General features: G+C 44.0%; 2 long non-coding RNA genes across 2 annotated transcripts; one reads left to right on the top strand and one right to left on the bottom strand.

Moving 5' to 3' along the window:
• Positions 1 to 494: 494 nt before the first annotated feature.
• On the bottom strand, positions 495 to 3,391 carry LOC140003035 (uncharacterized). Its single transcript, XR_011810966.1, has 2 exons — positions 2,703 to 3,391; positions 495 to 1,393 (listed from the first exon to the last, which is right to left on the bottom strand). It is a non-coding gene; the product is annotated as an uncharacterized lncRNA (long non-coding RNA).
• Positions 3,392 to 8,617: 5,226 nt separating this feature from the next.
• LOC106017012 (uncharacterized) lies at positions 8,618 to 11,488 on the top strand. The gene is made up of 3 exons (XR_001190154.5): positions 8,618 to 8,881; positions 9,086 to 9,138; positions 11,134 to 11,488. It is a non-coding gene; the product is annotated as an uncharacterized lncRNA (long non-coding RNA).
• Positions 11,489 to 24,982: the final 13,494 nt, after the last annotated feature.

Raw genomic sequence — 24,982 nt, forward strand, 5'->3', positions numbered from 1 at the left:
AGCAGCTACAGCAGCCGTTAAAGAGTGGAGCAATTTCTCCTGTCCCTCTCACCAGGCCCCATCTGCTAAAAAATAATTAGCCTCTGTCCTGTTACCTTGAAAGAAAAAAAACAGTCCCACTTCATCAGTAGTGAGAGACTGTGGTTAATTGGTATTTTCCTTTGGTTGTACATGAGAAGCTTTTTGAATGATTTTTGTGAAATATTTTAGCTCAACCAGGAGAGCGAATGTATAATTTATTTTGTTACTTGATAGAATTAGTTGTTCTTAGCTTGCTCTGGCAGTATAAATTGTGAATGCAATATTTTCTAAAGTGTCCTTTCTCTATGAGATTAGTAAATTTAATTTCAAATTCTGTATTCACAACTAGTGCACTGGCTGAAGGCAAGCTGTAGAACAGATGACAAAGGTTATTACATTTTTTAAATTATATTTTAAAGATGTTTAATAACTGTGGAGAAAAGACTTATGAAAATGGAAATTGTCAGATTAAAGAACGAGTTACACAGTTCTTTTAAAAACGTAAAGTTATTTTTCCTATCACTCCTTAAAGGGACAAGATCTTTTTCTCAAGACCAAAACCCCCAACTAAAACCAGGGTTTATCTGAAGTCACAAGTATACTTTAGAAATGTATTCTAAATGCAGATACAAAACAAAATATATATTGATGGTCAGCAATTTCCAAATATAGTTTTAAGACTTTTGATCATCATGAACATTAAAATTCAACTCGAGTTCAAAAACATGTGTGATGTTTTCCTGACTTGTGGTCAACCCAAGAGTTAAGCTCCTAGGGTTAAGTTCTCCCTTGGTCTCGAGGCAGTGTTGCAAACATGAACAAAAATCAGCTCCACAGGGGGAATTTCCAGCTTGATCATGCAATTTCGAAATAAGTGGAAGCTTTCTGTGAGTATGAATTGGAGTAAGACTGAGCCTGTGGGGGTTTCTGTGCATAACGTAGAACCCACCCACTCCTCTGCAGGCTTCTGGTGCTCCTGAAAAGAGCAAATTCTAGTGAAAGCTGGTGGGTTTTGCTGAGTCAGCAGGTGCAACTGAAAACACACAAGAAGAGATGCTGCTTCAGAAGGCAACTTGCTGGTTTTCACCTTAGTTTCAAAACGCTTTCCTCTTGCCTTTGAGAATAAACGGTAACAGGGAGTAAGTGATAACAGGAACTCTTGGCTTCCCCAGCAGAGGCGATCTAATAAAGCACACATTGCTGATGTTGGGCTAATTGAGGGTATGCAGGAGCTCGGCTTGCACCCCCAGACATAACACACACCCCACCAGCAGCCCCCACATCCCCAGCTCTGAGCACTTCGCAAGTCTTGCTGGAGCCACATGCTCAGTGGGGAGGCCTTTGTTCCCATTACTGCTGGTCTTCTTATAGCCTACAAGAGAAACAAAAAAAGTGTATTTTTTGATAATATCTTGGCTTAGAGATAATTGAGTACCTTTTTTTTTAGAAACTCTTCTGGTTTCTCAAACGCCCCTAGAGTTTAATCATCCAACAGCCTCAGAGTTGCGCTTTGTAGCATATGAGTATCTGCTCAACACTCCCTGCTCCCCAAAAGTACCCTCCACATCCTGCAAACAAGATGACTTAAAAAAAAAAAAAAAAAAAAAAAAAAAAAAAAAACACCAAAAAAACAAAACCAAAAAGGAACCTGCAAGAGCTCTTTATTGTGGATACATTTGATTTGCTCTCCTGGTCACTGCATGTGCCACTAGGTACTCCAGTTATCCCAAGAGGAGGAAGGGTGGAACAATGGTGGAAATGGGATGTTTCAATCAAATCACAAGCAACTCTCTTTACTCTCCTAAAATTTAAAAGCTGCTATTTGAAGGGTGTTCTCTGAAGGAAAGCAGCTATTCAGATTAGAAAGTCAACCCAACCTATATCTGTAGAGCTAGTTAGAACGTATCCCACATATTCTGTAACCTTATAAATGGTACTTGGAAATTTACATAAATTTCCATTTTCTTGGTCTTTCAATTTTCTTACGGTACATGTTAAGCCTGAATTATCATTTCTACCTCTACCATTGTCTAAGCCAAATACTGCTATCAATAGATTCCGATAATTACCACTTTCTTTAATTGTTTGTGGGAGTAAGGTACAGCAAGTGGGATACTTTATTTTAAGTGTAATACAAAACATTTTATACTTGTCTGCACCTGACTCATAATAAGGTCATATGAAGGTTTTACAGCTATTCTCAATTAAGGAATAACATTCACACCAACAGCTGCTTTTAGAACCCCGGACATGTCCATAGTTAGCATCTAGAGAGCAGCTGCACCACGGGAAGATGCAGCCCTGCTGCCAGGGGTGAAGGAGAGGTCCCTGTGCTCTGTCTGCCAACGAAGAAGGCCTTGCTGTCCTTGTGGGGACCACTCCATGCAAACAGGAAGGCAACAGGCAGGCTCCCTCACCCTGCACACCGTGGAAATTGAGCCTGAAGGAAGAGAGGCTGAGCTGATGGGCAGTCCAGCGCCCTGCCCAGCCTGGTTACCCCTGCTAGCCACACGCTGCTTCTCCTCTCCGCAGAGGTTTCTTGTAGGGTCTCTCCCTGGCAGCCCCCAGACTTGCTCAGTCAACTACTGAATGAGGGGGACATTACAATGCTGTGCTGATTGCCTGGAGAACTCCTAAAAGCCTCTTCACTCTACAAAGTCAGGCATATTTGATCTACTCACACGGCTGGTGCCGTGAAGAGGCAGCACCAGCAAACGGAGCAGCTGCAGCTGGGGTGGCCCCTGAGGACAGCAGGAGGGCTGGGGGCAGTTCCTCTGCTTGGCATCCATGGATCAGGCAGTTTGTGGAGCTGTGCTGCAGCTTTAACCTTCATTAGGTCAAAGTGGTTTTTCCATGCAAACAAAAAATTAAAGTCTGTTTAGAAAAGAATGAAATATATATATTTTTTTCCTCCCCTTCAGAATCAATTGACTAAAGTTGTCTCTGAAATGAGAAATCCTGCAGTGAAGGTACGTCAGTTTTCTAAACAAGCTGGCAACACTGGGGTTCTTATGGCTATATAGCACCACGTAGGCTTCCAGCAGGGCCACTCCAGGGACAGCATTGCTTGTCTGGGTCCCAGCTGGCCTCAGGTGGAGGAAACCCAAGCATGCATGGCTCAGCAGCCTGCCTCAAAGCCCAGAAAGAGGTATAGCAACATCAGCACAGTCTACTGAATCCAACTGAAAACAGGATAATTTACTTATTTAATTATTGGGTTACATCGTGCAAAAGACTTTTGTGGCTTGATTTTGGTTGTTGTGTACAGGAGGTTCTCCATGCAATAGTAAAATCATTGGTTTTTAAAAGTAATGAAGAAGCCTGGGGGAAAAAGTTTGGACTTCATGATGATAAAAATGAGGTAATTACTATTCTGATTACTGATGGCTTCCTAGGAACCTCTGCTTGACATCATGCTCCCCACGCAGGCAGGCAGCAGCCCTACTTAGAAAATATATATCTGCACAGACTGAAACCATCAAAGCATTACTTCTTAAAGTGAAGGGAAGTTGAATTGTACTGGTGGGAACAAGCATGAGGAGAATTATTTTAAAATAAGTTTGTTAAAAGCCTAGAAAATCCATAATCAGGAAAGAGCTCTCAGCTAGAAGGAATATAATGAAATGCCATCTTTAATACCAATTAGAAATGGGAAAGTAATCAATAAGAAAAACTTCAGACATTACCACAGAAATCCTGGACGGAAGGTCTTTGAAGGAGGAAGAGGTCCAGATAGTTTGAATTTCACACCTCTAAAGGTCTGGTGATAAAAGCAACAAGAGTGTTTTGGGGGGTATGTTTTAACATACCAGGGATTTCAGTGATGGGAAAGCACCAGAACCACACCAGCATTTCAAATGGTCCAGCCAAATGACCCACATCACTTGGCATCAAATTAAGGCAGTGCATGCAATGCACTACACAATTAAATCCAAAGTGCTAAAAAGTCAAAAATATACCTATCAGATCAGCACTGCTTTACAGGTTAAACAGCCCTGATTACATTTGATATTCTGTCTGGACGAAAAAAGAAACTGCATATACTTCATATTATTATGAAATTGCTCCGCATGAGGAGCTTTATAAATGAGATCCAAAAAACTGTTTTCGGCCCTGAATATGATGGAGGTAGGGAAATGTTATTACCGAGGATCCCCAGTGACCTCTCCTAGGTCTGATACAATTCAAAGTTTCCTTTAACAACTCGCAAGTGGCAATCAGCACCAGCAGGAGCCCGGCAGCCTGCAGGCACCCACCAGCACCGCGCTGCTGCTCACCTCGGCCAGCCCTCCTCACAGCCCCACGCAAAGGAGCCTTTCTGTCAGGGCTGTGAGGACAAAGAGGAGAGATCCACAGAAATAACTCGAGACCTTAAGAATACACGCAGGACAGTAACAGACCTAAAGAGCTCAGTAGGCTTTGGGGTTAGTATCGCTGAACAGAAAGGGGACTGGATTACAGCATCTGAATGCTTTCAAGAGAAAATACCGGGTACTACAGTGTCCCGTGAAAAACGTAGCAAAGGAAACTGCTGGAAGTCAAGGCCAGACAAACAAATCCCTAGGAAGGTTAGCAGCTGTTCCGTATCCAGCACTAGGAGATGATCCACTGCTGCAGTGGTCCCAAAGGAAGCACCAATCCTCTTGGTCTCCTGAAATCAAAGTGAAGCAGGAGGTGAGGGAGAGCTCTGGCAATGGTGCACAAGTGAAAGGCTGCCTGGAGCATAAAGACCCCAGCTGTATCAGAGGGCAGAGAGTACTGTTTGGCCACACAGAGGCTAACTCTGAAATTCAGACAAGGCACCCTGGCTCTGGCTGGAGAGAGGGAAGAGCTTGCTCAGTGCATCAGGAAATCACCTCAGTGCAGACTGCTGCTGCCTGCAGCACCTCTCTCCAACAGCAAGCTCTTCACACCTGCTTTCAGACTAGGTCCTGAACACAAAGGTTAAAACTGGGTCCCCAGTGAAGACACCTATGTCTAGTACTGGCAGAGGGCATTGCTCTGTTAGGAATCAAATATTCCTCTAAAACAGACCAACCCAAGGCATCCATTTTGAAGTGTTTTTGTGGGTTTTTTTGGGTTTTTTTTTTTTTTTTTTTTTTAAATAATTATTTCCTTCTCCCTAAACACTGGTATTATCTTAATTAAGAACCACCTCTATAATCAGCACTAGCTACCATCCACTTTAACCAAAGCCTTCCCCCACCCCCAAAAAAAAAAAAAACAAAACAAAACACATTCTATTCAGTGTTAGTTATAAAAATGTTTTCCACCTCCTTGTCTCAGAACTCACAATTATCGAAAACTTGTCAGTAAAGCAGAAAAAGACCATTGCCTACAGGCAGCTCCAGCACAGAAAACTCCAGCCCAGGAGAGGCATGTACTCACAGGTCATGAGAGCATGAAGCCATCCTCACACACAGCTAACCTCTCATCGCTGCTGATGTTTGGGCTGTTTTGCCTTTCAGCCCCTCTGCTCCCCTTGGGATGGGAGATGTACTCCATTCTGCAGACTATCATGCAGAGTTTCATGTGGCTGGTATCACAACAGCACTGTTTGCAACCCATTTCTTTTTCACATTACATTAGCAGCTCAGAATTGTGCGTGTCTGTTTTCCCCTGACAACAGCTGTTACTCGATTCCTGCAACTGGCTTGCTTCTTGCATCAGCCAAGCGTGGATAGGCATTGTGGACATAGAAAAGCATTATCACACTAGAATATACTTAGACCACCTTCAAAAGTTGATGTAAAAATAGTTCCACAACTTTAGATTGAAGTTTACATTTATTCATCTCATTGATTTTTTATAGCAATATTTTTATTAGGTGTATTATAAAAAGCCTCCTACACATTTTCTCAGTGAAGTTTCCTTCGCATCATGAACAGAAGTTCCGACTTGTTTTACTCTTTAAAAAAGAACAGAATTTTAGAGATAGCTTTAAACGCTTAGCCAACTTTAAAGGATTGCCCTAAGATTTGTAAAGCCTGTGAGAATATTAACACAAACTAAATAAATAAATGTTAGAAGGCTGTCTTTCTCTTCAGTGTACCAATGGACTCATGAGTTAACAAGTATTGAGATATATCCAGTACTGCATGTTATCTTTAGTCTGTCTAAAGATGTGTTAGGCTTACATGGCAAGGTTTTGGTGGCTGGGGTGCTTAGCTATCTACCAGTGTGAAACCACCACAACTGGCAGGAGTTGTTGTTGGCTTGCTTTTTTAAAGCCTGCAGTACTTCTTAGCTTCAACAAGCTATTTCTATCAGTCCTTCTGCTCCCAGTCTTTCAGAAAGCCAGAAAACACAAATATGTTGCAAAGATTTGCAAAACACTCTGAAAACCCTGCTGTTTCTTGTTGAACATTTGACACAAGTTTCACCTCCACCTCTCCGCACACGTCCTGGAGTGGGCTGGTAATTAAGGACTGTGGCTTGTGTGTCTGCAGCACTCAAAGACTAAACATGCAGTCACCTCCACCTGCTGTAACTTCGTGGAGGTCAAGCACCCACAGAACTCCTAATGTCCTCCTGAATACCTGGACTGACTACTCTTGATCACCTCCTGCCAAGCTCATCTTCTATTAATCAGCAGAAGGAGAAGGTGGTCACAGTCTGACCACACTTACTCTGTGCTGTGTTCCTCAAGTGATAAATTATCGCTGAGCAAATGCTCAAGATACACAAATTTCAAAAATGTAGGTTCAGACAATTTCTATTAATGGAGCAGTTCATTCAGTACAGGACTCATTACATGCAGATTTTTACAGCTATATCTCACCAGTTACCAGCTTCTCATTTCCTTCAGAAAATACTCCATGCCAGCATATACCAGTCTCAGGAAACACAAGAAGTGTGTAATTAAATTCTCATTCGTGGTGTTGCTCCAGCTCTCCTCTCTAATTTATTACCACCCCGGGGTCCCATGCAGGCTTTGCACTGCGGACGCCCACCTTCTGTTGTCCCCCCAGCTGAGAGGGGAGTGGCAGTTGCCCAAAACCTTTCCTATTGCTCTACCATCTGGTCAGGAAGCTTTTATCTGCAAACAGGGGTGTACTATCCCATACTTTTGTTTCAAGTTATAAGAAAGCCAACTCTACATCTCAGAGTCTCCTGGATGCACAGAAACATTTGTGTGTGACACCATTATTCCTCTAACAACAAGACCAAGCATGCACTCCTCTTGGCATAACACATGTGAATACTCAGTGCATGCCATGAAATATTGAAGGATAATGTGGCGATAATAAGATGAATTTAGGAAACTAGAAATCCCCATAAGGAATGAGGTTGCAGCATCAAAGCTGGTTTCTCAGCTTTGAGATTTCTGGAGCTCCATCTTGGCTCTTATGGAAAAGTCTTAGAGTGAGTCAGCTTTTCCTGGTAATTACTGCGAGGTTTTGTGTTCCTGTAAGCAAAGCCGATCTTCACAGGAATACACATGCTTTAATGCTGAAATACATTTGGAAACTATTATTATTGTTCCACCAAACAATAGATCCCCTGAGAAGCAAAACAACATTTTCTATTTACACATCTGTACAAACTGCTGTTTAAAGCAGGAAGGGCTGATTTGCTTGATACACAGGAGAATTGGTTAGTGCTCTTACTAACCCAAGTTGTACATCACCAGGGATTAATTTGTGTTATAAGAAAAAAGCAGGATTTGGCCTTTCATCAGAGTAAGAGCTAGAGCTGTCTTTATTCTTGCTGTAAGACTCCTTCTACAGCCCCATTGACCCTCTCCAGACCTTTGTACTCTTATTTTGTATTACTACTTCTTGGAAGCAGGGAAACTGCATGCTCCACAAAGCAAGTGTGGGAGTGAGCTGCACAGCTTGGAAGAGCAGCACTGCGATGGAGCTGCACGGATCGTGCCAGGAGGACAGCCTTCTGCAGGAGCCCCCTCCCGCTAACGAGGGGCCAGGCTGTGCAGGGCACTGCTGGAAAGGAGGCAGGGAAAGACATCTCCACTATGGGTCCTTCACGTGGCCTGGGAGGATGGGTCAGCCACTTCCACACCACTGCAGACAAGGCAAGAAGTCAGTATTCTGCAGCTCTTGGTAATGTAGCACTCACTGCAGGGACCTCGTCTTCCTCTCTTCCCCTTCCCACACTGGGAGCGTCACCAGATGTACTCTTACAGAACTTGCTGGAAATAATTCCTATGAAGCTCTAGCTGATAGCTTTGCTAGTGCAACATAGGTCACCGCACAAAATGCAGCATACAATAGGTCTACTTAGGATATGCAGCTGAAGTACTTTTTACTGAAGAATACAGCAAAAACCCTACAGGCCAAATTTGAAGCGTCTCCAGAGTATTTCATTTTTAGGTCCAAACATACTCCAAGAATGACATTAAGTCAAGCTTGACCTGTAGCTACAGAATGACACAGTTTTAGTTTAATCCCAAAGAAGACCTCTGTGGAGAAAGACACAGCATAGCTGGACAGGACCCGTTAAGAAACCTGAGTGAAGCCTTCACCAGTTCACGCTCATCTCCTTTGGTGCCTGCCAGGCAGCTACAGCCCCACATCCTCCACATACTGCTTGTGCTGAGGTTCACCACACCACCATACAAACACCCCACCTCTTCCCCCAGGCCATCCTGCCTGCTCCCATAGCACATGCACCTCCTCAGCCATTTATAGCCTCTTGGAGGAAGCAGTTGATTTTCTCCAGCTGGTTGAAGCCAGGCTGCCTTGCAGATCCTTGCTCTCAGGAGAGCAGCTGTGAGCCTTCCTGCGCCTTGCTCCCCTCTGTGGCCAGCTGGCTGCTATTGCCTTCCTTCCTGGGTGGGTGATGTTCCCCTGGGCCACAAGGAGCTTTTCCAAGCTAACTGCTCCTTAGCTGTGCAAGGGTAAGTGCAGTGTCTCTGTCTTCATGATGCAAATATATTCGTGGTTTAGAGGAAGCATTCTTTATTTGCAAGGGCTTGCTTACACACTGCAGCTAAAAAGCTTGCAATCTTTTTATTATTATTATTATTATTATTATTTATTTGTTTGTTTTTATTTTTATTAAAGCAATACTTAAACATGGAGTTGCATTACTTGTTTTCCAGATGTTGGTATTTTAGGACCACTTTCTTCAGTTCTTTCTCCTAAGCAAACTTAGGTAAGCTTCTAGATTTCTTAATTGCTATATGAATGCACAACTGGAACAGGCAGCACCTCTTTCGAAGGGGCTTTGCTGACAGTTAGTGTTGTCTCATTCACATTCTCCTCCAGCTGAGCTGTTCATGAAGGTGCAGATATGATATTATTTCACAGAAATTCATTGGGTAACTGAATAGTATCAGAGCATTGTAAAAAAGGTATGTATTTTACTTTCAAGCCAAGTTTCAAAAGCACCGTGTTCCTATATATCCTATCTTTCTTTTTCATATTTATGTCTTTCCTTTTGCATTTTCTCTTTGAAATATTATAGTAACTGAGACATGATTTACATTTAGTATAGTTGAGAACAATAAAATGCAACATTATGTTATACAAGGCTAATCTTTCCTTATAGAAATCTAATTCCAAGGAGTAGTGTGTATTCACTGGTATAATATGATCTGGGAAGGCAGATTGTTATATTTAAACAAGTCCCAGATAGGAATTTGTTATGGATGGCAATCCCTAAGCTGTTACACATACATTTGAAGCACATTTGTAATGATATCATTATGATCATGAAATGATGTTTAAAGAGTAGATGACATTCTGTTGACTGTGTTTTATTTTCCCTGGAATAATATGACTTCAATGTAACAAAACAAAACAACAAAAAAAAACCCACACACAAATAATTTCACCTCTTTATCTGTCTCTTGTGCTACCACATGCTGAAAGAATAGGCATCTACACATATTATAACTAAAACCACATGCTTTAAATTAAAACATAGTTTTTGAAATATGTTATGGAAATCCTATCAATTTGGGAATGCTAGATAAGTAAATTTAACATAGGGAAGAGCAGAAAACACATAGTGAGGTAATAATATACTGAAATGCACTTCTGAGAAGAATGCTAAGAATAAGTGACAGAGACAGAAGGGTGGTTCCAAGAGAAGATCATTCGCATGTTAATTCTGAGATCAAGCCAACCTTGACCCTGCCTTGTGCTCGAGCATGGGCTGATATAGCACAGCATATTTTGCAGCTAAACAATAACTGACTCTTTTTATGGGAAAGCTGGAGAACCAAAAAAAGACAAATTTCTGCCAGGTTTACATTACTTGGATACTCTTCCCCTCAGCCATTTATCTCGGAATGAGAAATGGAGGCAACTTGTCTTCATTTCCAGCCAGACATGTTCCTACCAGGATCCTGGCTCTTTTCTGGGCTTGGCAGTGATGGAAATTACTTCGGGCCTCATGGCATGCCCAGAATACCCACATAAATGTGCATGGACAAGGGTGTACTGGGAGACCTGATCGAAAGCCCCATGGTGCTGAGCATTGTGGTGCAGCCCAGCAAGCAGTGCTCTGGCTTCGAGAATGGTAAATTATCTCGGGTTAGATAACTTGGCAACAGCCCGAAGTGGAACATAGGTTTAGGAGTTTGGAAATTGAGTGATTTTGGGTGGGGTCTCAGCACTGAAGCACAGACCTACCTTTAAAACCACTGAAATAGAAACAAACACTTTCCTTTCCCTTGGAGACTCTAAACAGAATTGAAAAATAAGCTGAACAAAGGACAAACCTGTGTTTTAAAAACAGCTTTCTTTGGAATTAACTGCACACACCAGAGTATCTTTTTGATATTATAGCCCTGCTTTAGTGTGTGTGCATGGGGAAGTGAGGACAGGCAGCACTGGACCTTTGGTCTGAAGGCTGTGAGATTTGTCATTGAAATCTCACGCAGAATCTTGCATCAATATAACTTTTTCCATTGTATATTCTGAAGCTGCAGTGTTGGCATGACAAAGCACCCACAATCTTAATGTCAAGCCATGGCTAGCCTACCCTTCAACATTAAAATGGATGAAACAGAAGTCAATTTTTCAGCTTCCAAAGAGTCTGTGGTAGGAGGGGAAATCATCTCCACTGTACTTGACTCTTCTTATCTCCTTTTTTCATTTTCAGAATGGCTGGAGCATTTAACATGTTTCTTGCTATCACTAGGTCCCCCAAAAGAGAGCAGAGGTGTTGCAGTGCAGCTGCGGGCACGTGGCGGGCAGCAGCAGCCAGCTCCCAGGGTCTGCCCCACGCGGTGCTGCATCTGCCTTGGTGGGCCTGGGCAGGAGAGGTAAATACTCATCAATTCTGACTGAATCTTCCGAAATGATGGAGGTCGGTGCTTCCTGCAGCTGCTGTGCAGTGGTGTTGCTGCTGAAGATGTTACTCACTCAAATGAGAAGGGCTATGCTGCTTAACAGAAAGGTCAGGGTGGTGTTGCACAAATATTTGGGGAGACACAAATTCTGTCTTGATAATGTTGATATATGCTAAGAAAATTTGCATTAAAAGTGGTGGGATAACAAGGAAAATGGAGCCATTTTTTTTTTTGTGTGTGTTATATTCTGCTTTTTACTGCTTCTTTCATCAAGAAAATGAGCAGTGTCTTAAACCCATAATCCAATCTGGCAACAACACAAATGCCTACATTTAGGGATGTTACTTTCTCATCTGTTTCAAGAGAGACTGGACATCATCTGATTTAATTGATCAGAGAGCTACTTTTCCATTAACTTTCCAAGTTAAAACTGCACACACAAATACTGGTTTCCTTTACCAATTGCTCTTATACCTGCACTCATATGGAGGGACATGGGATGCTCAGGAGTCCTTGGAAGCAGTTCATGCCACACCAGAAAACTCATGTATCAGAATTAACTGAGTCCTGGGGTAGGTGGCTGCAGGTTCCTGTTAGGTCCATCACAAACTTTTTGTTCAGAGACATGGGGAGTGTGGAGGAGAGCAAGCAACATTCCTAAAAATCCAGCCTTACTGTGGAAGAGGTAGCAAAGGAATAAGAGAAAACCAAGAAATAAATTGGAGATGGGATGTGATAAACAGGGGCAGAAAGCCCTATTGCTTCTGCTGAAGCAGAGCATTCCCCTCCCTGCCTGGCACTGAGGATGCCCTCTACGGTGACCATGCGTGTCTCTCTTTCCTGATGGAGGCCAGTGTGTTGTGACAGATTTTTGAAACAATTACGGTTTGGCTGTGGAAATACTGCAGGAAGAAGTTCATGCCTGAAGGTGCTTTCAGCAACGTATTAAATGAAAAATACATATTTTAAAGCATGAGAAAGAACAAAAATGCAGTTACATACAGAAGCAGGGTGCATTTTGTAGTAATCTTTTGTAGCTTGGCCCACAAGGAAATGGCCATTGTTACTATTAGTACAAGCACTTAAAAAGCCACGGTGTTTCTGTAAGTAAGGTGAAAAATAAAGCCATTAATTTTAGGGCAGCCTAATGGACTGCCAAAGGTGCCAGGTTAGTGCATTGCCTTTGCTGCTGAAGACCTTCCCTCTCTGCAGACGCTGAGAAATTCGCCTTGTCTGAGCGAGCCTTTTTCTCGCTGAGGGGCCTTAAATCCCCGACACATGTGGGCTCTTCTGCTGTTCCCAAGGAGCAGCTGAAATTTAGATTTTGTTCATACTTCTAAATATCTAAGAATTCATCAGCAAGGTGCTGCTCAACACAGAAACAGGGTGGAAAGTGCAGGGTAAGAGAAAGGAAGAAAAATGCTGTGCTCTGCCATCCCTGCAGACATTGAGCTGCGGGACAGCGGGGGCAGCTCCGGGGTGGTGGGAGGAGCAGAAATAGCCCTGACATAGCAAGAGGGGTGTATGTAGAAGGAAGGAACATAAGCAGAGAGGAGAAACAGGAGGTGACAGCAGAAAGTCAGTTTGACCAGGCAGGGCTCACACATCAGCCCAGGTGAAGCACAGCCACATCCCATAAACAAACGGGCGACTGGGGATGGGGAAACCTCAAAAATGGGGAATTGAAAGGATGATGAAAAGAGGAAGCTTTTGGTGAACTATGTACCGCAGGCAGCCAGCTAACACGCTGACGTGACAACATTGTGATTCCGTCGCTCGCACCCTGGTACATCACTCCCACTGAAACGTAAGGAAAAACATAACAGGTGACCTGAAAATCCTTTGAAATATGGTAAACTAAACTAAAATGCATGACTGGGGATTATGTGCTGACCTCGTGCCTTCGTGTGATACCTGATTTCTATAGAAACCAAGAAACTCAACTGGAGGCTTCCCAGGCAGGTTTGTTTCACTTAGCTGACCTGAATTCAGCCTAGAACTGTTGCTTTCAATTTACATTATCTTTGTGTGCTTTATATATCAGTGAAACAGAAAATGTGGAACAAATTACATCTCCCATTAAAAATGGATGGGAGACTCATGAGTTCTCTCCAATGCCCACGAATCTGCTGATTGATGAGCATTGTGTTTGTCACAATACAAGCGCTGACAATGAGATGCACTGATGGTACAGCATTAACACGCAATAGCAGTGCGTGTCAGCATTGTATTACAAACCAGTAGACAGTGCCTTCATTGTCCCTTTTTCCATTGTTACTGGAGTCGTCCCTTTATTTTTGTTCTGTTCCCAGACTTTTGCTCATTTTGGTTAATGATATCATGCTATGATACTATAAAGCTGGAAACATTTTAGTGCCAACCAATCATTTTTCAAGGGCTTACTTTTATTGCAAATTAGCTTGTTAGATTTGTAGAGCAGCCCAGTGTATGCACATTTGAAAGCAGAACAGAAAAGGTCTGCTGAAGTTGTGATTAACCCATTGTGGTTCACGATGTGCGGTCTTGAAGGGTCAGCTCCACCAGTGTGGTGTTTGCGTACCAAAGACCCAGAGTTAAAGGCAAAAATCCACGTGGCTTCCTTGGAAGGAGGCAGAGCCTTCTGAGGCAAATTACCTTGACCTTGCCACCTAAGTATCTGTTTCTGTAGTGATTCCTTTCAAATGCCTGACCAAAACGTAATGAGCCTAAAAAACAATATTTTTTCATGGGTAGTTTAAAACTGGTTGTGTCTTCTAAATTGCAGTTATTGCTGCTAGATTTGAACACCAGTAAGCACTTCTTTATTGCGCAGGTGATGGAGCACTGGGACAGGCTCCACAACCTCTCTGGACACCCTATTTCCTTGGAGATCTTCAAAAGCCTCCTGGATGTGGTCCTGGACCTCCCCTATGGGTGGCCCTGCCTGAGAAGGGGTTGGAGCAGATGGACCCAGAGGTGCCTCCAAGCTCAACCATTCCATGATTTCAAAAGAACATATTTATAAATTAGAAGCAAAAACCTAAAATGCTTTCCATTTCAGAGTTACTTTTTTTTGTTTTTCACTGAAGATATTTTTTGCCTGTACAATTAATGCAATTTTGTGTAAAATTGATACAGTTTAGCAAAGCCAAATATTTCAGATATTACATTTTTGTTCATGTCAAAAGCCCTTTGTTCATTGAAAAAGCACTTAATGGAAATATTTTAATCAAAGCTTGAAAATATCAGATGTCTTCAATGAAAGGTCAGGCCTCCAGAGCAGAACGGGGAGCAAATAGCTCAGGAGGGTTAATTAGCAACGAAAGACTAAACAAAAGCTGGGAGTCTGAATGAGAGTCTCTGAAGGAGAAGAGACACTTAAGATACATTAATGGATTTTGAAAAACAGGATGGACTTTTTGTATAATGAAATCCCTGATGTGTTGGGATGAAGTTCCAGCTCATGCTAAACTGCACATTATTTAATGCAAATACAGCTTTGTGTTTATTCGGCTACTTACTTGTGTTCTAACAGGCTCCCTGGAGAGCCACCCAAAGAGTCTCACGTTGGCCCTGCCACACTGGCAGGGCACGGGATGCTGCGGAGGGCACCGGGGGGCCCTGACCCAGTGGCCTCCCCAAGCACCAGGGCTGCCTTTAACTGCTCACACACACACACACACACACACACACACACACACCGCCCCCTGACCAGCATGTAAGGGGACCCACGGGAAGAGGGGCTGCTGCGGGGGTGTCCCTGGGACCGCCATGGCAAGGATAACCCTGGGAAGCTCCCACTGCTCCCCCAGCACGAGGCAGTCACAGAGGCAGGATGCGGGGCTGTCCGGCTGAGGTACAGCCATCAGACCGAGGAGCTGTGCCATCACCCCCTGAAGTGCAGCCAACACCTCCTCGTGCACCTCACCAGCCCTCAAAGGTCTTTCTGTAGAGGGCTTATGGAGAAATCATTAAAGATGAGAACTCCTTCAGATCCCCGCCCTCTGTAGGAATCAGCAGGTCACCAGAGTGCTAAAGCTATTAAATATTTTGTCTGTGAACTTTTTCAAAGATTCTCAGTGTATGTGAAGAATATGCTTAACTGGCCATGTCCAAAATAAGAGGCGCAGAAGCTGCCAGCAGCATCAGGGCAAGCATGCGAGCCAGTTGGGATGTAATATCAGACTTTCAAGTAAGAACAAACCTGCCATTGATATGTCTGACGTTCCCTATCCTGTCATACTGTACATCCAATTAACCTTTATTTACTGAGGAGTGATGACACTCTAATTTGATTGGCAGCACTGGTCCTGGCGCCAGTGGCTGGAGTTCAGAAACTCTGCTGGAAAATCATGCTTTATTAATACATCATTAGGCACTTTAAATGGATTCCAATGGTGTATGTCTAAGGAAGGAGATAATTCGGCATTTGTTAGTTACTGACAGAATACAGAATTGGAATTTATAGTGCAAGTCTTAATGTTAAAAAACCTAATGTGCCAGCAATTGAATTACAGTATCGTTTTGTAGCCAGCACGTCAACTGCTCCTTTAGCAGGAGAAAGGGTGAATGCTAACGATGCTCCTCTGCTCAGACAGAGAGGCAAGAACACTGTAATGTAGTTACACCACCTAGATAAACCCGAATACAGACAAACCAGCAATTTGATATTTTTGTGAAATGCGTATGAAGTGTGTTTGGTCCACACCAGTGTTAGCTGAATGGCATCCCTTAGAGGAAAAGAATATAGCTGGCATTATTTTTTTTCTTTAATGAGCGCTCAGGCTTTTCCAGCCTGAACCATCTTCTCCAACTTACAGTGAATTTTATCTATACATCTATATCCATACATATTTTAAGCGGCAAAAGGGTGGGTGTACTCCACATGATGTAACATATGCTTGCAGCATATCAATGACTAGATGACAGAGAACAGCTTCCTGACCAGAGATGCTCTACATCTTCATTCTGTCTTTTTTATGAACTCAGCAGAGATTTTGGTTCCCACATTTCTTCTCTCCTTTAATCGTGTTCCAGAAAAAATACAGGACAAATAAAATGAGGCTATTCTGCTTTAATATAGAGACCAGTATACTGACTACTTGTTTGTGAGACAGGAAATTAAAAGAAACTTTTGTCTAGAATCAGTGGGTACAGGTATGACTGAAATGCCCTTCATGAATAAATACACAGTACTCTCCTGTGTGACGGTGTTTAGGGTTTCTCCTGAGAATGCATTTCACAGTGATTAATGTGATTACTGGTAGAGGCTGGTGACGGCACCATGTCACTGAGCAGGTGGGAGGTGGCAAGCCCCAGCAGCATTGCAGCTGCAGCACTCTGCAAGTACAGCAGAGCTGGGGACTCTGTCCTTTTTTTTCTTTTTTTAGAATTGAACATTTCTGCCACAGCCTCTAAAACAACCTGTCCTCCCTCTCCTCCCTCAACCTCTGGGCACATGTAGGCTACCAGGCCAGGCACCCTGGGCTGCTCAGCATCTAATAACTGACCCTCCCCACAGCTCCCTAGCAGTGTACTGAAAATTCATCTGGAGTAAACCTCAGGAGAAGATTTCCTCCTACAGTTTGTGGCAGAAACATGAAGTCTGGCCTGGGTTCAGCTTTATACAGAATAATGCATTCACCACAGATGATGTCTAGTATGTGTCTTACAAAGTGGACTTCATCAGTTCATAATTGGTAGGGTACCCCAAATTGCTTGATGAATTTGTTTTCTGAATTTTCCTGCTGAAGTGAATCTATCCTCCACCCAGCAGCCATCAGACGATGCGTTACCTGTCCTCCTGAAAGAGCTCTGTGTTTTGGGAGGCTGATCCTTATCCTGCTGCTTGGAGAATAAAAGCAGAGTCATACTGAGCAGAATTATCTTAATGGTTTTAGAGTCCACAAGTAGTTTATGGAAAATCAAAAGTTCTTTTCTTCCCTCCTTTGCAGTGAGGACTTCACTGGATTATCAGGAGAATGAGCAAAATAAACTAGGATAGCAGAATGAGGAGAAGGAACAAGAAATGAGTGGTAGAAAACCCATCAGATAGCTGACAGAAGAAAGCAAACATCAGAGATAAAGGGGAAAGCACCTATTTAGGTGTGTACAATTATTTCCTTGCTTCAGGAACAGGGCCTGGTATATTTATCTGCAAAAGCAATTCACAGAAGCATTGTTATTGCAACTCTCTTCATAAAAAAGAAAATAATTGGAGGAGATAATTCTGTACCTTGAGGGAAAAGAGGTACCAGGGGCCTGCATAGCCGTGTTTAGCATATGCTGAGGTGGGAGTTGGCGCAATAACGTCAGGAGGAAGGCGTCATACATGCAGCCCAAGCCCTTCTGGACAGGTGATTCGGATTAAGGCAAGTGACAGAATCGGTAGGGAAATGATAAACTGGGCGGGAAAAAAGGGGAAATGAAAAAGCATTCAAAACATGCATGGGGTTAAGCAAAACCTATGGGGGGGCTGGGCTGCTACTTTAACCATGCAAGGCTTTAATGACATGGAGCCTTGGGGCTGCCCTGGTGAGTTGGCAAGCAGCATGCTAGCTCCAGCACCCGGGGAAAGCCCAGACCCGACACCACGGAGGAACCAAGCGCAGTGCCGGGGCAGCCCTGTGACAGGCCTTGTGCTTCCCAGCGCCAGGCAGCGCCCGTCCTGAGGCCCCATCCCGAGGCCCAGCCGAGCTGCAGCTGCCCCCGCCTGGACTTTGCCCACCAGCCCTTCTCCGCCTGCTGCGAGGGGCAAGGATTGACCATGCTGGCTTCATCTCACTGCTGACTCCAGGGTTTCCCAGAACACTTCCATTTCATCCCAAATAGCGTCTCTCCGTTGCCAGGCCATTACTGCCTGTGACAGCTGAGCCTGGACAAGCCCAGCGTGGTGCTGAAGACCTGGCTCAGTGCAGCCAGGTGCAGAGGATGTGCTGCTGCAGCCCTTCACAGCAGCAGAGCTCCAGGGAGGCTTCTTTTCTCTGGTGAAATATTGACACCACTCCACTGAAGTTCAGCTATGAACCAGTGGCACATTTTTCTACACAATGTGTCCTCAAAATTAGCTGTAAGAGGACAGAGCTGAGCTAGTGTTTTGCTTCTAAATAGCTGCAAGGTTTCAGTCATGCATTTAGCACCAATTACAGTCTCCTGTACCTGTCATAAGACTCTCTCTTCCCCTTCTGAATTTATTACTCATGTCTCTTGTAGCTCATCAAGTCACTTTGCTTTTTCCCAGATTTGGGCTCTCTAGGGAGTGCTGTGCACATCAGCTGCTCTGCTCACTGATGTTTCTTGTGGGGAAGGCAATGCTGTGCTGTGGGCATGGACGGTGCCAGATCCATGTGAGGAAGCCACTCACTCATGTGTGGAAAGCAGCTGATAGACTTCAGTGACTGTCAAAGTCAGACAGTGTCAGACCCTGCACGGCCACTCTCTGAAAGGAGTGGTCCAAACCACGGCCATGGAGCTGTCCCTGGGTACTTGGTACATCTGCACCCAAGCCAGAAAGCAGCAGCCAGCTGGAGCTGCAGAGCCGGAGTGGATTTCCAAATATATTTAGATGTGTAACGATGCACACGCAGATTGGCGGGATGTTAAGAAATGCAATGCAAGTGGAGTTCCAGTTGTCCCAATGGACATTAGCTATTCTTTTATTTGTTTGACGGTTTCCTGTTAAACCTGCGGGTGACTTGCTTTACAGTTTTACTCATAAATATTACAGACAGTATGTCCCTAAATGGCTAGGATTTGAGGGTGGCTAAGCACCTTAGGAACCTAATTTTCCAGACACGTGGTCATTCAGCAGTTCAACCCTCTGCGAGCAGCCCATAGTGTGCCCCTTTAGAACTCAAATTGCATCTGCATGCAAGCATTCGCTAGCACCATGAGTGCCTGAGGCCAGGGCGTGCATGAGGAGGATGGGGGTGCCAGACCCCACTGCGCTGCCCCCGCTGTGCTGCCCCGCTGCCACCACCTGGCCCAGCCCTGCAGCCACACCAGCCACATGTGGGATGCTGATGAATACACAGCAAGTGCAGGAGATGAAGGAAGGGTAACAACGAGCCGGGTGTTCCCTGGCACGAGGGGTGTCCCATGTCTCTCTTTGCCAGATACCAAACGGGGCTCACTTGCCCTGGGCAACACCCCAGAAATTCCTTCCCGTCAGCCTCCTCCTGCGCTGTGCTCACTGCATCGCCAGCACCCATCTTGCTGTAATGGTGGTGACTCAAACGTGACGGAACATGTCCTTTGTCTCCTCAGGTCCATAGCTCGTCAGCACTATGAGCAGATTTGTCTTTTGAGTCCTGTAGTCTTCTTTTATTCTCTATAGTTAATGAGGCACAAAGAACTGTGCAATAAAGGCTCATCAAAGCTGTCATCTATCTATGTTTAACTGTCTTTGTTATATATTAGTAATAAATGTCCTAAACCTTTCCCTATATGGATACATTTCTCCTCATTATTTCATGTTGTTTTCTCCTGAAATTCATTCATATGCAACTTTTATGTTTTCTCTGGTCTTAGACTAAAAAAGTTCATAGGTGAATTCTGAAGACCTCCTGAGGTGCAATCCCCAGTTTCACCTGATGGTTCCTTGGGAATTTCTCACAGACAGGGAAGTGTAACTTCACCGTGCCTCAGTCTTCATGTGAACCCTAAAGCAGGATGGAAGGAGAAGGCCCGATGAGCTTCTTTCTAACCAGCTCTGCACACAGAATGGATTATAGCGTAACCCCAAACTGCTGAGCCAGGAGCCAGACTGGGGCAGGAGACATGTCAGCAGCGGGTGGCTGCGTGCAATCCTCTGTGTGATACTCCTGCTCCACGCGATACACCTGCTGCATGTGATACACCTGCTCCCGTATGATATGCATGCTCTGCATGCTCCCACTTTTAATACTTGCTTCATGTGATGCACCCACTCCTGCACTCAGACACAGCAGCAACAAGTGCTGCAGGAACAACACCAGCAGGAGCATAGATAAGAAAAAAAGCGGTATAGCCAGCATTTCTAGCCAGCATTTCTCTGCATATCTCCTTTATCTCCTTTAACACACCACATGCTGGCAGAGAGGGAGGAAACAAGTCCTTACAATGTGCACGGAACAGCAAACACCAGTGCAGCTTTTCTGCAGGACTGGAAGGGAGTGGCACACGGTTAGCAAATGGCTTCAGCCCAGGACAGAGAAGGCACCTAGGGGAAAACCTGTGGGCCAGGGCGGCCCCACCATGGTGTCGTGCCTGAGACAGCAATCCAAAAGAGCCGGGGCCAGATGGCTGGCACCAGTCCCTCCCGATCTGTGCCACTGGGGACGGCTGGTGGTGATTCCTGCTTCTGCAGCTGATGCCAGGGAGAATAATGTGCTGGGCCTGATGCTCCTCCTGTGGTACCACTTCTGTACCACAGAAGCTCCCTGGCTCCCAACATTGGCTCTGAGTCTCACCTAAATCGGGTGCCCCGCAGGAGTGCAGGAGGAGGGCCCATGTGCCCCCGCTCCTCCCGGTTAGACAACTTGAGATGGAAGCACCAGCAGTTTTGAAGAGTTTCTATTAAAAATTAGCAGAATAATGAAAATGTGTAAGTAAGCAGGAAACATAAACAGAGCAAATAATTAGCTAATTACAACCTGCTTTAGCAGAACATTTTTAATTATTAAAATAATTAGTGAGATTAAATTCCAAACAAAACCTCCATAAAATCAACCTGAACTTGTCCTTGAAGCTTTCAAGTGTCTCAGCTGAATGTATTTACCTGGTGATACTTTTATTAGCACAATAGTATTCACGCACAATTTTATTTATTTATTAATTTATTGCCTTTCATTAGCTCATTTAAATCCTGAATATTTTCAGTATCTCTGATTTAGACCTGGTATTTAGGCCTGATATTTAGAAATACCTCTGTGGGTATCTGAACTTTTTTTTTTTTTTTTTTTTTTTCTGGTAAGTTACTCTATTTACTTACTGTATTTTGCATAGAAATCATTTCTGCCCAAGGAGACCCTATTTGTGTCAAGGTTCCAAAAGCGTAGAACACTGTGCTTCTTCAGTAGATTTTTTTTATTTATTTTTCATCAGCGTAGGTCGTACATCTTGATCAGCATTACAATCTCTGTTAGTGCTTCGAATCCCTCAGAAATTCCTATTCTCCCCTACCATGCTGGGGATGTCTTTTTGACTTTAAAATATAGGACAGTGTAAATAATCTAATACTCTGCTTTCCATTCCCTTATTGCTTTTGCAAGAAATGGCTGCTGTATTCATTTCTGTGCAGATGTGGTATGCACGTATCCGCATGTGAGAAGAGCCGCCACGGGTACAAAGCGGTGCATGCAGGCGCAAAGAGGAGGCAGCGGCGGCGCAGTGCTGTGCACGGGCTGCACGTGCTGACTTCAGTTCCGCAGAGCTGCAAGGTCTGCCACATGAAGCTGGACTTTACCGCATCTGGCTGGCTGTCAGTGCCGACTGGCATGTTGCCAAAACTTTTTCATCAGAGAATAAAATTTCTAATAAAATTCACTGTTAGGTCATGACTGCTGCAGCTGGTGTTCTCCCCCAGGACCACAATGAGGGGTCAGGTCCTTGCTAATTTCCTTCTCTTCCATTAATCTTCAGATGCTTTCTCTCTAAAAAAAAGTTTCCAGCATTGTCTGCCATTTCCTTCTTTTCCTTTATGAGAGCCACGGTAGTGCTTTCTGAGTTCCTAACCACCCATCTCAGAAATGAGCTGGCAGAAACAAGCCCTACTGAGAGCACAGGAGTGTCTGCTGAAAATAATGAGAAAGATCTGCTTCCCGCCTCAGTGAGAACACAGCTCTTGAGCAGTTGCTGAGTTGGAGCACCACTGGGGCCAGGGGGGCATGGGGGAACGGGCACCCCCAGCGCCCCACCGGCACAAGGCAGGTGAACGCAGAGCCCGACAGTGCAGCCTTGCCAGGGACACTGATAAGCAAACTGCAATTTGCTTGCAGCTCCATGACTAGGACAGGGCATCGTACCAAACAATAAATAAAAATGTGATCATATCTCACCAATTCTGGTACCTCCATTTATCACCTTGCGAGAGAGACATAGAGCTGATAATACTGGTATATGAGACATTCAACAATCAGCCACTTCACTGTATGCCTTAATACAACTCAGATTAATTGTTAGGATATTTATCACTTAGATTTTTATGAATAAATTAAATCCCCAAATACTGAGATTGTTCTGCAGTGTTCCTTTTTTGATTCAGAGCTAATTAAAGTCAGAGGAAAAACACAGAATGACTTCAGAAAGTGTGAGATCAGGCCAGTACACAGTGTGTTCCCTTTTTTCCCCCTCAGGAGTTTCAAACGCATTTGCTTATAAACTGCCTTCGCAGTTACATAACTCTACTGCTCCCTGAGCTTTCAGAGCTGGTTAGAGATGAATAAAATTGAGCAAAAAAGTGAGGATGATCATAAGCCACTCTTCCAGCTCTGGTGTTGGCAATAGCCTGTAGCCCTGAATCCCAATTTTGGGATTAACAGTGCTGGCAAGCGCCTTCTTCTCATTCTTTTCCTGGTTTGCAGAAGAACTTGGTGCAATTCTTCTCTTAAAAATAATTTTATCAAAATTTTACTGCTAAGATTAACTTTGAAAGTGACCATGTAGGACCACTTTTACTTTTCTGTATTAGTTGTCTGTCTGGTCTGTATATCCACCTTTCTTCTTCCTTTTCTCCTTTCTTACTCAAATGACCTTCAGCCTCTCCATTCCCCCAGTTTGCCTTTTTCTTTGTTTTTTTTTTTTTTTGTTTGTTTGTTTTTTTTTTCATCACTGTAAAGAGTAGAAAAGGTGATTGTAAATCAGTCCCACTGCCTCCATTCCTGAAGCAGCATGTGCCTGTCAAGCAGCAAGCACGATGCACCCAACCTGTGGCTTGGGTCATGCTCACCGTAAAGCAAAAGCTGGGTGAGGAATCTGGTGGGTGAGCTTGGGCTCTGCTTCATCTCCACAGAGAAGCCCAGTGCACCGGCTGCCCCGTTCCCACCCTGAGGTGCCACACAGTTGTCGTTTCTTGTCCAGGAGCAGCAGGTGAGGGAAGCTGGGCTGCCAGGAAGAGTCCCACTTACTCTGCAATATGTTGCGTTGGAGTGAGCTGTAGTCAAATTAATCCTGTGCTGAAAGGATATACACATCAAGCTCTGATTAAGGTTAATCCTGTGCCTAGATGACAGGTGAAAGCCAGCCTGGGGTAAGCCTTCCCCAAGCTGATGTTGGCAAGCCCTCGTGGGCTGCAACGTGTGCTGCACCAGAGCCCATCCTGTGCCCACTGGATGTCTACTGCTAGGTCTGGTTAATTGGGTACATAATGAGTCTGATCTTGTTCTTAGTGGAGTCAATAGTAGGTCTGGGACCAACATGTCATGCTTCTTTTCCTGTTTTAATTTACATTGATACTTTGCTTCATTTAAAGGCGGCTCCTTACTTCAAATGACTCTTGATCAAAGGGTGAGTCATCTGTGCTGGTTTAGCTGCATACATAAGCAGGCACATATTTCTTCATTATCTGCTTTGGGAAGCTCCTTGCATAAAGATCTTTTTGTCGGGTAACTGAAGTGAGCTTTTCTCATCACTTCCCAAAGAATTTCATTTCGGTCCAACAGAGACCCGTAGCTGCCTCTTGTACGGAAAGAAGTTACAATATTAAAAAAATGTCACTACTGTAAATTTAGCAAAGATGAATAAGAAGTTGCAATATTAAAAAGTGTCACTGCTGTAAATATAGAAAGATGAATAATTGAAACGATTTATAGTCCCATTACAGAAACTGTACGTTACACGCACATATGCAGCTAATGGTCACACTAACCATAAATAACTCCTGAGTGCGTTGCCTTATCTGAAGTGTCTGTGCAGGTGGGAGAGAAAATATGAGATGATAAATGTGTTTGTAATGCCATTACAGTCTTATCAGTTGAAAGAACCTTGAGATGGAAAGTTTCTGATTACAGGTCAGACCCTACAAGGTGATGGCTCTTCTTTAAGAGCAGATAGAAGCAGGATATGCCTCAGGATCAGTTTTCTGTTCAGACTCTGTTTACCTGTCCATGGAGGTGTTGTGTTTTGTTTTGTTTTGGTTTGGTTTTGGTTGCTGTTGTTGTTTGTTTGTTTGTTTTTCTTCTGGCTGTATCAACAATCATCTCATATCTTTAAGGGATAATATTGATATACTGAAAAAGATGAGAATATACTGAAAAGATGAGTGTAATTAGATTGTCCAGAGAAGTTAGCTGAGGAGCAGAGACCTGAAGTCATCAGTACAATTGACCAGATCCCACGAGGGAGGAACAAACAGAGGCAAGGCCTCAGCTGCTCCGACACTGCAGAGATCTGCCCGGATGGGCAGGATGACTCCTGACTGCAGATACCTCCCACCCTGAGGATGAATACCTTGAAGCACTTGAGGGGCAGCGGCACAGCGGGAGTCCCCTGGCCCATGGTGCAGGGCCCCCTGCCACTATGCCTCCTGCAGCCTCTGCATTTTCTAAGGCAAGAAAAGGATGACTCAGAAATCATTTCACAGCAGTTTATTACCCAAGAAATTAAATCTGTTAACTCATACAACTAAACCCTTAATTTAACAAACATGACATGATTTCCATATTACCAGATAAGTTGTGCCACATCCTAAATCATTAGATAATAGCATAACTGGAGTGTACAGATGCTCCACAAAGTTCCTCC

The sequence above is a fragment of the Anas platyrhynchos genome, chromosome 8 (assembly GCF_047663525.1).
Source record: "Anas platyrhynchos isolate ZD024472 breed Pekin duck chromosome 8, IASCAAS_PekinDuck_T2T, whole genome shotgun sequence".
In the NCBI taxonomy this organism is placed as follows: domain Eukaryota; kingdom Metazoa; phylum Chordata; class Aves; order Anseriformes; family Anatidae; genus Anas; species Anas platyrhynchos.